General features: G+C 38.9%; 1 protein-coding gene across 6 annotated transcripts in view; it reads left to right on the top strand.

Moving 5' to 3' along the window:
* FMNL2 (formin like 2) overlaps positions 1-12072 on the top strand; it is a 208735-nt gene that overhangs the window by 105557 nt on the left and 91106 nt on the right. The window contains exon 1 of one of the 6 annotated variants that reach the window (XM_063318360.1): positions 7659-7842. The exons of the other annotated variants lie outside the window; for them this stretch is intronic. The gene's annotated coding sequence lies outside the window, so the exon portion shown is untranslated. Of the gene's footprint in view, positions 1-7658; positions 7843-12072 lie in introns of those variants that run through there. 6 annotated transcript variants of the gene reach the window in all.

Below are 12072 nucleotides of genomic sequence, written 5' to 3'. Positions count from 1 at the left end.
CCCAGTCCATTTGTTGGGCTTTAGTTTTGTAGTAATATTTTTATGATTTAATGTATTTTTATATATCGTTGCAAGAAGCCTCAAGCACTTGGTCAAGGGTAGAAAGATAACATTTGGAAAATTCATATACATAAACACATGGTTAGCTAACCATGTTGTGAAGCATTTTCTTGATTGGTTCATCACAACCTAGACTGAATTCATCATCATACAAAATGTTCCTATATGAATTAGCTCAAAGCTTATAGATTCCAAGAATGTCCCAGCAATTCTGTATCTTAAAGTACACTTCATGGAATTCAGCATTATTTTACTGGTAACTAGATACATGAAGATGTATTGCCAGGGGTGAGTTACCTAGCTTGCGGCTTGCAGAACATGTTTATTTTTAGGGATATGTGAGGACAAGGGAAGCTCATTTTCAGGGTCAAAAGAGAACCGTTTCAATTCCTGTTAATATCTCATCTGATCTAGAATTTCATGGACCTGACTTTTTGGCAATTAGCAATGTCATTATTCAGAGAAAGTATACAGAGTCCTTGTGTATACAGAAGACTATAGAAAAACCAAATTCTTCCAATTTGGTTTCCAGGTTATATGCAAGAGAGAACATTTATGTGTCTGACTAGATGAAAGTCTCCTTAACAGGACATACAGAAACCTTCATGCCTTCAGGCTGGAATGTTGGGCATTGTTTGGTCATCTTTGTTACAGTGGGAGTTTCAGCAGTTCCAGTTCTTAAAGGGCTTCCTAATTTGAGCCATTTGGGCTATTGCTGCTTTATGAGCTGAACCACACTGCCCTTGACCTGTGGCTGCCTATTCAAGATGTTGCTCTTAAGCTATTTGACTAGGCAGGACTCCTTAGATAACTGTGTTGTATGGAAGTTATGTCTGCCCTTCACACTGCCTGTCCAGTCCTGTCCTGTCCTGTCTTGTCTCTTATCATTCTTCATTTCTAGCAAAGATCGTGGTAGGGCAGGGACAGAGTGATACTTAAATAGCTAACAAGCTCGTAAAGAATCTGCATAGCAGTATTTAGCATGGCCAATAGAAATGCCATATTGTTTTCCTGTTAGACACAGTTAATGCATTCCCAGCTAGCTTTAGAAGTATGCACTGTGTCCTTGCGGTATATTTCTCTCTTCCCTTTGAGCAGTGGGTAGCAATTCTATGCCATTGGTGCTAACTAGGGTGTGAAATGGTAGTTCAAAGTAAGTATCAAATCTGGGCCCAAAGAAAATTCTCCTGACCATATCCATAATTTGCACTGTTGCATATGAAACTGTTGAAACATAGTTAAAGGGGAAAGTGTACTGATACCTGAAGACTAATCAGGCTATCAATATTATGTCTTTCAGAAAGTGGGAAATATTTATTTATTTATTTAAAAAATGCTAAAAAAACAACAACCGTTGGACAGATGGTTTTCAGTTGACTTTTCAAGTCCAATTAAATTTAGCTATTTACAGGAAATTAATTTTTCCCTTAGGACTTCTTGGCTGGTTATCAGATGAGTTAGTTGTTCATATAGGCTGAAGTTACATCCTAATGGAAGAGTCTGGCTTTTGTACAAAGTGTCCTCTATTTTATACACCAGTGCTTAATCCTTCAGTATGCAAAGATTTTCAGCAGCTACTTTTGCTCTTAATTTTTTTTTTAAGAACACTGATAAACCATTTGTACAATACAGTATCTAGATGAGGTACAGATTGAAAACATCATAAAAAGTTGTGCTGCTTGAAGAATTACCTAATTCTCAATTACTTTTTTCCAAACAACAAATCTGCCATCTATTTTGTAACAATGTGTGTCAACTCAGCTTTGTGAAAAGCTTTACAAATGTCTGAGTTGGACAAACAAGCTGTACAGTAAATGGGCCATCAAACAATGAAGAATTGTGTCAAAGATCAGCAATCTCAAAAACACCACTGTGGCTAGTTTTCATTTTGCTTCATCTTAATGCGAACAGTACCACTTTTTTTCCTGCAACTGCCGTCAATGCACATTCTATATAATTTTTACTGATTCTAAACTTTTAGTTCTAATATATTTAGATCCTATCCTCTTCAAAAATATTCTCATTTTTTTTTCCTTTTAAAGCTTGCAAATGAAAATAGCAATAGCACACTACTGGGGAAGAATTCTGGGAGTTCTGGGACTGTGGTACAGCACATTTGAAAATCACCATCAGGTTAGGAATTTTGAGGGGTTTCATTCTTGGTTGAGGAAAAATGTGCTGCCACTTAAACTTGGTAAAGAGAATTATGGTCTCCATGGCACAAAGCATCTTTTGTCAAGGCAAATACAAGCTACTCTGCATAGGCCTGGTGCACTTCTTTTTGTTGGATGCTGTCAAGCAGAGGATGGACAGCCCTCTATCAGGGATGCTGTTAATTTGGATTCCTGCACTGAGAAGAAAATTGGACAAGATGGCCTAAATGGTCTTTCAAGTTCTGCGGCTTTACCAACATAGCCATCCTAAACTAATTTCAACAATATGTGAAATGTGAAAATGTAGCAAGTTTGAGCTACTCTAGATGCCATAATAATCCTGACTTCTTGCATAGCTGTGAGTAGATTTAAAGCATAAAATGAAATTTATTAGGCTCCCTGCAATGAGAAAGTCGTCTTGCTGTTTCTTCCATTTGTCAAAGTAGCAGAGTAACATGTTAGCTGTGAAAACTTGCAAGCCTAAAACTTAGCTCATAAGAATGTGTGAATATGTAAATTAGCCACTTTTTCTGCACTTTTAATTTGAAAAAATGCCATCTATGCCAGTGAACTGCTTTTTAAGAACATTTTTTAAGGAAAGGGAAGGGAAGAGTTTCTGCTGAGACCTGAGAACGTCTGATATGGTATAATCTTGTCTTAATACTGGACTGCAGTTATGTCATGTTGGTAAATAAATCAAATCTCCTAGCATATACAGTATTTAATTCAGTGGTTACTATTTGCTTTGTTTCTTTACTGTTTAAATATACAGTGTTTACAGACTATTTACACTGGAAACTATGTATACCATCTATAGTACTATTTAGAGTTTGTTGGACAGTTGGCTGAAACCAGGATAAATTCAGAACTTTCCCACAATCCACTCTATAAATGAAGAAGCAGAGCAATAGAATGTATTCTTGACAAACCCATGCCGTTCTCCTGTTTTCCTGAAATCTATAGTCTTTTATTTATCGAATTTTATCACCGTCCATCTCCCCCCAAGGAGGGACTCTTGTTGCTGTTTCTTGGATCTTTGTGATTTGTATTGGTTTTTTAACATTTATTTATTTAACAGATTTATAAGCCTGCCCAACTCACACACGGTGACTCCGGGCAGCATACAGAATTAAAAACCATAAAAACACAATTAACACCCCCCTCCTCCCGTGGCAGCAAACACATTCATACCAGCCACTTGATTGGCTCCAAAGCAGCTTGGGGTCCCCAGGCCCATTGACAAAACGTCGTCTTCAGGGCCTTCCGGAACAGGAGCAAGGAGGGGGCCAATCTTATAGGTGGGGGGATGATGCTCCAAAGGGAGGGAGCCACTATGGAGAAGGCCCTTGTCCTTGGCCCCACTGGATGTACCTCCCTAACTGAAGGGACCCGCAACATGCCCTGTCTCCCTGCTCTGGTGGGCCGGGTGGATGTGACTGGGGTCCTGCAAATAACCTGGTTCCAAAGATGTTTGCTTATATTGAGTTCTGGTGTCATTCCATTCATTCTCCAGGACTTCACAAAGGTAATGGATAAGTATACTGACTGTCCAATTAACATTTTCACTTTTTTTTTTTAAACAGCGGGTCTACAATGTCTTGTCTCCTACTTCAAACCTACCTAGAAAAGACCTTTTTGTTCTTAGTATTAGTTGTCACTCAGGTAATTCAGACTTTCCTTCAGTGGTGTACACAGGGAGGGCCAGGATAGTCAGAATAATGAAAATAGTGTGTCTCACACACACATGAAAGGGGCAGAGCTTGCAGTGCTGCTTTTGTCATTTTGATGAAAGCACCAGTGCCTGCCTGCCTGCCTTCCGTGTCACTACAGATCTTGGCTACCTCCTTGTATTTGTCTTTGCCAACCTGTCTCATTTCTTATATTCATCTTTTTTATCAGTAGTTTTTACTCATCACTAAACTTTTTATGTAGTTACTTTAAAAAAAATGTTTCTGCCATATTACCTTTCTCATTTGGATTGCTTGCTTGTGGCCTTCAGGACATCCTGGGCATTTTTACTACTATAAGCAGTCTGACTATGAAATAAAATACCTCTGAGAAAGTGCATTTCCTTGTCCAATAAATAATCACAACCTGCCTTTGTACCACCCTGCCAGCTCCCACAATTCCCAACCAACTGGCCTCTTCTAATTCCTGCTCTAAACACAGTGTATTATATGTAGCCAGTTGTAGTTTATTCTACAAGCCTTGGATAAATAACCATGACTTTGGACATGTGACCCTGTCTCTGTCAGTTGCTGCTAGGGCCTAATGAAAAGAGAGTTATTTGGAACTGAGTGTCATGTTATTAGTAACAATATGGAAATGGCTTGCCATTCCATTCTTCCAGAATATTTTTTCTTTTTAACTTCTCAGTTTTACCTAAATTCCTGCAGTTTCCCATCAAGTACCCATCAGGTCCAACCTTAGCCAAATTTTGCTAGGTGCTTCTGTAAGATACGGCATGTTAGCCAAACATAACAGATTACTGTCCTTCAACCATGAAAACAAACAAAGCAATTAAACAAAAAACATCCATAGAGGAGAATTTCCATGTCCTTTATCTACATTTCTGACAATAGTTGGAGCAGATGTTGAGACTCACAAGTTGATGGCAGATCTCAGTGTGAGAACTACTACTGTGGCTGGGATGATAAATTTACCAGGGTATGTAAATTTGAGACAAATTTAAAGGTGTACATTTTAGTATGCTTGAACTGGCTTCAGATGACATGTGTAAAGCTTTAAGTTACAGCGGTTGAACCTGTTTGTTCAAACCTTAGCTAAAGTTCTTATTTTAGAGAGGGAAAGAAGGAACTGGCAACAAAACTGAATATTCATGGTGTCAAGTTACATGGCCGGATTTCAGCATTGTACTTTCTGCTGTTGATAAGCTCTTGTCCAATTGTGGAGGTGGACTTTAAAATGCTGAGTTTGGATGGATATATGAATGCTTTGGCCTTTATCAGGACGTTTGTAGCCTTCTCCCACTTGCAAGGCAGCACAGCATATCTTTGTAGGAAACAGAAAGTGTTTACATTCATAAAATACTGAGTGGGTGTACAAGTTCGGTTAACATGAGGGCATGTTCTCCTGGCCTAGATTTTTACTCTCATTGAGGTTAACTTAGTACAGAAAGAAGGGAAAGCTCCGTCTAGCCCACTAGATGCAACTGGGTAGGGCATAGGGCTTGTGGATTCTTGCATTAAAATCTCTGTGGATAGTTTAGGTAGGTCCTTCAAAGCTTTTCAAACCTGCTTAAATACAGTTCCAGCATAGTGTTACAGTTAAATGATGTTCTTGGGTGGATAATTGATATAGCAGTTTATGTTTGATTCTCGTGGTTTGGAAGCTGTTCTGTAGTTTGCGAAAGAACATGATTCTGCCTGAGACATCAGTGCTATTCTTCTAACCGTCAGATCCATTAATAGCTTGCTTTTCTTGCAAACAAATGGACTAATAAATATGGGAAGAGAACTACAGCTTCTTAGGGCCATTTATGGTGCTCAGCCTAATTCTGTGTGATTTTTAGCACAGTTACAAGAACCCATGGCAAGTAAGCAATTCATTCCTTCACTAGAAAACAGTCTCTTTCTTCTCTAGTAACCTATTTAAGAGGCAGAGGAATGGAATCAAGGAAATAGGTGGGAGGTAGAAAGATTGACCAAGATTGGTGAGATCTACTCACAGTTTGCTTCAGACCCACCTACCATTGGCATGCAATACCCCACTGATAAATGTCTGAAGGGGACCTTTTCAGGAATGTAATCTCTGTCTCATTTGAGACCGAGTTCTCTGTGGCAGCTTAGACTTTGATGTACTGTAATTCTTCTTGTAATCAATTAAAAACTCTTGGCTACTTCAATCAGTTTCTTATGTTCCATTTTGTTTTTTCTTTACATTAGGAACATAGCTTATGTTCTGACTTTTTTCAGTGTTTATGGAGAGTAAATGTAAGCTTTAAGATGTACTGGCTGGCAATTAATGTAAGGTATAAATAACAAATGCATTTAGAGGAGAAGTGGAAAGAAATTGTATGGTAGCTGATTATTAATGCTGTATGTAGTATTGGTTGGTGTTCTGGATACAAAAATGAGTTCGTGTTGTTGAATGACCTTTGGATGGTTGGCTTTGAAGGAATTGACTACTCTTCCAGATATTTGATCCAATTGACGTAAGTCCAGTTTAAGTAGTCAGTCTTTCTTTCTTCCTCCCTCCCTCCCTCCCTCTCTCAGGTGCAGGAACATGAGAAGGAAAAGACACAATCTAGTAAGCTATGATTAGATGATGGCTCCATTCCAAAGACAGACCAAACAATCTTACTCTTAGCCAAGCCGCATCCTGCACTACTGAGCAGCCAACAAGCTTTTTATTGTTCCCTTATCAGTGTATACATGAAGTGCATCATCATACATGGTAGAAAGGTGAGAGCAGAAAGCACCTGTATTTGTGGACTTGGCAAGGCTTGATCCTCTAATTCTTTGCTGTTTGAGTAGTTAACTCTGCTATTTGAGAGCAGAAGCAAAATGCTCATTTGGATGACATATTATATAACATTACACTGCTGTTGGCTTGGTAGAGATTACAGTCAGGGTGTCCACATTCCTAAAGGGCTGCTCTGTAATTTTAAGAATGTTCTCAATGAAGGCAATATTCAGTCACAGGTGTCGGAAATGGGGCAAGCAGGAGCAAATGACAAAAGCAGCATTGCACCATCACAGCATAAGGTCTGCCCCTTTTGTACATGTGTTGTGAAGTTGCACACATGTACAAAAAGACTGGAGCTTGCATCGTGATGATGGGGTACTGTTTTTGTCATTTGGGCAAAAGCCCTTGATCCTTCAGAGGCCTCTGACTCATACCAATACATTTCTGTATTGCAGTGAGGAAAACTGCATCCGTAGAATATTTGCCTCCCTCAGAGTTTTAAAAATGGATAAAAGGCAAGCCCTGTGGAATTTAATTGTTCTAAATATAACCCGTAGCTTATATAAGTAGGGATGACAGAAGCAGTATATACTTCAGATCTATTCAATAAGCCAAAGAATTGTAGAGCCACCTTACGGCCACAAACAGCTCGATAGTCTGATTCCAAAGAGGTAAGGTTCAAGGCACAGTTTGAGGAACTTACAGTATATTATATAAATTTATGATGTCACTGTAAGCGTCACATATTGGCAGCTATTCTGCTTTCTCTCAGATAATGCAACTTTTGCCTATCCCATTCCCATGTACAGTACATTGAACATGGATGTGCCCAGGCTACAGAGGTACAATACAGTGCTGTGTGACTGAGTTTTCTGTGGATGCCCATGTGCTCCAAAGCTAAGGGTGGAGGAAGCTACCTGGGAACTGCCCTTGCCTTTTAATGCGTAAGAAAAATGCTACCGGAAGAAACACACAAAGCCCTTCAGGGAAAGATTTCAGTGCAGGAAGTTATATCCAGACTCTTCATTCATTGCCATAGCCATTCTGTGGTGGGAGAGTTTGAAATGAATGGACTTCCCTTGGTCCACCCTTACAGATGTTTGCCCTTCAGTCATGTTTGTTTGCAAAAGCTGAAGCCCTTCTTCTTAGGACATTTTCAGGAATAAATCCTCTGCAAGGATTCTCAAGGACAGTTTAATCTGTATGTGTGAATTTACTCTTTCTGTAGAAGCGGGATGGGGGTGGGGTGAACTCTTCCTTTCTCTTAGCCCAGGACGATTACATGGTCTCTACTTAGGGGTTTATCTTACTTTTTTCAGGTAACCCCTGATCAATCCTACTGTTTTGATGAGTTGCAAGCTTAGTGGACTTCACTATGGCAGTTGCTGCTGCTGGCCTTGCCTGGGCTCCATGCTGTGTATCTTGGATTTTGTCCAGTCTGGTTGATCTCATATACACTAGAGTGCTCTTTGCTGGATTTTCCTAGACTACATACGCAACTGTACATACTCCCAGACCACATACACAACTGTGAAATACATTCCAGTTCCTTAGAAACTCTGTTTTCATACAGGTGTAGAGCAAAACCTTTTAATTTTAGATTTTAGTATTGTTTCTTTGATGCATGACATCACCGCTTTTAGTGTATTATGATATAGTTGTAATGTTCTGTGACATGAATCAGTTCTTTTAAATAGTTGGATATTGCTGTTGTGTTTTTCAGAAATACTTGAAATAAAAGCATGCACATCAATTGATTTGCTTTTATATATTGAAGCATTTCAGGCAAGTAGCTTACTCAAAATAGCCTATAATACACTTACACTTTAAAATGTTGTAAGAATCATAACATTCAGCCTGTGATCATTGTGAGACTAAATAAGACATAATCCTCCTCTCTACAATCTGTGTCTTAATTTTAAATTTTTTCTGCTTCTTTATTACTCTTGCTTTAAAAAAAAACAGTTAAAGGCTGTGAGGTGTAAAAAGCTGGGGATGGAGGAAAAACAGAAAACCCCAAGGGTTGAGGCTGGATAAGAGAATTTGAATTATTGCACACCTTTTTGTGGCATTTCATTTCATCCTGAAAAAAAATGCTGCTCAACTGGATTTTGAATAAAAGAGTCATATAATCCTTACACAGAAATATAATCAGAATAATGATACAGAGTAATGGATCTAAGCCTTATGTATTTTTGAGAAAACCTAGTGCTCTTCTTTCTCATGTATACAAATGGAAACATCACAAATTGAAGATGGTTTTGTGCCAGTAATACTGTTACTAATTAATAGGAGGTAGTATTCAGGCACAAGCTATGGTTTGGAAGTGTAGTATTTCAAGTTAGAACGGCAGAAAGAAAGCTGTCTAACATTATATAAATGCATAATCTTTTCTCTGAGAAGTAAAACAGAACAAACACAATCACAAAATGCAGAAGCAAGTTTGATTTTTTTTAACGAAGAGATTAATTTGCAAGCTCCAACGAGAAGATATTCCCCAGATCCTCATACTTAATACTGATTGAGAGCTATAGGAATGATTCTCAGTTGCCTTGCACGTCCTAGTGCCTTAAAGCCCTAGATCTGTGTGAGTTCTATTAATAAGGGGAAACTCTTTTAATAGCCTAATACAGCTTCTGAGATCATAGTTCAAGGTGTGGTAGTGACTTGATTGCCAGTAGCAATATTTCTTCATATCCTTGAAGCTTTGTGTAATCTGGGAATGCAATCCTATGAAGGATTAAAAGCAAGGTCTCTCAGCAAAGGCATATGTATAAAAAAACTAAAATAAGACAAAGACACAATCAAGTACAAAATAACAAAATTGAAAGAAAAGGGGGCAGAGGGAAGGCGTGGTGATCTTCCACATACTCAGTTAGCAGTTGGAATGGAAAAAAAGGATGTTTGTGATTTCAAAACAGAATTGGACAAAAACAGTGGCCTGAAGGGAAAATATTTTCAACAGAAGAAACTAAGGAAGGGACTCAGATAGGAAAGCGGAAAACACCGGAAAGGATATATGAGTCACACACTGGATTGACCGAGTGAGCAATTCTGCAAACAGTCAGGTGAGCATTAGAGATGCAACAGTTTCCGGTCCTTTTATCTGAAATATAAGTAGATTAAGGGGGAGGAAAGAACCTAGTAGTTGTTACAAACAGACAGGATTGTTGAAGTAGGGCTGAATTTCTTTCTGTTTTCAAAGTGTGAGAATTCAAATGCAAAAAATGAAGGCCATTTGAGTTCATTAAGTGAGCAGGTGCTTCCCCCACTGCTTTGCCCCATAACTTTGTAAAGGCAATTTTATTTACCTGGGGACCCCCTACCCCCTTGTTGTGAGGACAGGAGTATCTAACAAGTTGCATCTTCCTCCTTCCCAGTGTAATCCTGTCTGTCAAGTTTCAAAATAGTAGTAACTACAACTGTAGATAAACTTCAATGGAGTGCAATTTTTATAACCTCATTCCACATCATGCTCCCAGATCTCATAAAAGGCCAAATCCTTGTTTCTCACAAGCTTCCATCTCTTCTTCTGCCTTGTGAGGGCTGGGCCCTTTTGGCTGTTGCAAGACAGGCTTTTGAGAAACCCCAGAAGAGTCCACTGGAGTTGGGTAGCCAATAAATTTAAATAAATAAATAAAAATAAACAAGAAGCACAACATTGTCTTCCAAAGTCATAGTGGATCAAGGGGCCCCTTTCTCCTCAGTGATACAGAAGCCTGCAAAACGGAGGCAAAACCGGTCAAGTGTGAGATGGGATGCTTGACCCTCAGAAGAATATAAGTCCATGTGACCTTGTTAGAGCACTCAGTGCATTTGGAATTGCTGCTTAGGAACATTTTTCTATTTTGTAGAAGCGAATCAGGATTAGTTACTACCCAGTACGTGGGGCTCACATTCACATTTCAGATTTACAGGTACACCTTGAAAGATCTCAGGTATTTATCTCAGCTATGTGCACAGGGGGAGGGTCAAAACAGGCAAGATGATGTCATGGAATCACAATTGAACCACCACCCCTTTGTATATGGGTGAGGCAACATATCCAGAAGGGGTGGGCTTAAGATCAGGGTGGAGCAACCATCCTCTTGTCTGCTTCCTGTGGATGCTCCTGATCTCTCTCACGTTTTAAAAGAAATAAAACTTGTGACGTGGTTCCCTGGACCTCTCAGTGAGTCTCAGGGTTAGGACGAACATTTTCTGTGCCTGAGAAAGTAACACACAGTACCATCAAAAGAAGTCTCGTCACTTTTATTCTTTTCAGTGAGGCAAAGAGAAGGCTTTGTGGAATGCTGCCCTTTTATCTTTTAGATCAAGATGATTACAGTTTAGTACAGTATGACTCCCAGTGTTACCCAATTCCAAGCAGTATAATTACTGGAAGGAGGACAAGTCACTCCATAATTACAGGAAGGAGGACAAGTCATCTTCAAGCTAAAATATAAATCATTTATCATTGTGCAGAAAGAGGTGCGAAACTTTCCTGGTAAAATTCAAAGGAACAAACATGTGGCAGAGAGGTTAAGAAAGCAGTGCTGGGATAGTACAAAGTGAAAGACAGGATACCACCCCCCCCCCCAAGTTTGCTGGTGTTTTTATAAACACTACAAGGAATCCATCCAGTACTAACTGAAAATCTGAAGCAAGTGATTCCCTGAAAAAAGACTGCTTTTTCCTGGCCAGGTAGAAGAAAAGTAGAACTTTTGAAAGATCCTTTACAGTTTATAAGAACTGCCAGCATGTCTTTTCCTCTCCTTTTAACCTAAGGAGAAGTTTTGTAGAAAGTATTATACAAAGACATTTGTAGTCCTGTACTGGCTTAAATCGCTAACAAGAATTTGGAGGCTCATCACTCATAATTTGTCTTGTATCACTTTAATTCTGTCACTGTGGAATTTCACCACTCTGGCAATTCCAGGAATGTTATAATAGACTTGCTACTCTGATACTCAACCAGGAGATTCCCAATCCCTCCCGCCAGGCAGTAAAACACCTTAGAAGTTTGCAAACTTGGTAAAAAGGGATAAGAATATGAAAGATGGGTGATTGTTGTAGTGGTCTGGATTTCTTATCTCTATTGTTGTTTTATGGCTCGGTTATATACCTTATTTCAGTCAATTTTAGACTTTCTACCTGTTGTGCCACCTTGATATCCTAGATGAAAGGCAGGTTAAAAATGCTATTACTCACCTGAACACATTCATTCCAGAGTACATGTCATTTGCTTTAAATCAGTAAAATGAAATTGCATAAATAAATACTATTTTCATTGGCTCTCAAATTTTATGAGGCACCTGGGGTCTTAGCTTCTGCAGATATGGTGGTTGGCTTGTTAACAAATTTTAGGCTAATATTCTGTACCAGAAAATCACAGATGAGGAATCAATTTCTCAGAAGTGAGATTATAACTTGTCATAAAGCAGAATACGTC

Source organism: Candoia aspera, chromosome 1, assembly GCF_035149785.1.
Source record: "Candoia aspera isolate rCanAsp1 chromosome 1, rCanAsp1.hap2, whole genome shotgun sequence".
Classification (NCBI taxonomy): Eukaryota; Metazoa; Chordata; class Lepidosauria; order Squamata; family Boidae; genus Candoia; species Candoia aspera.
The sequence above is the reverse complement of the archived record's forward strand: the minus strand, read 5'-3'. Positions and strand labels throughout refer to the sequence as shown.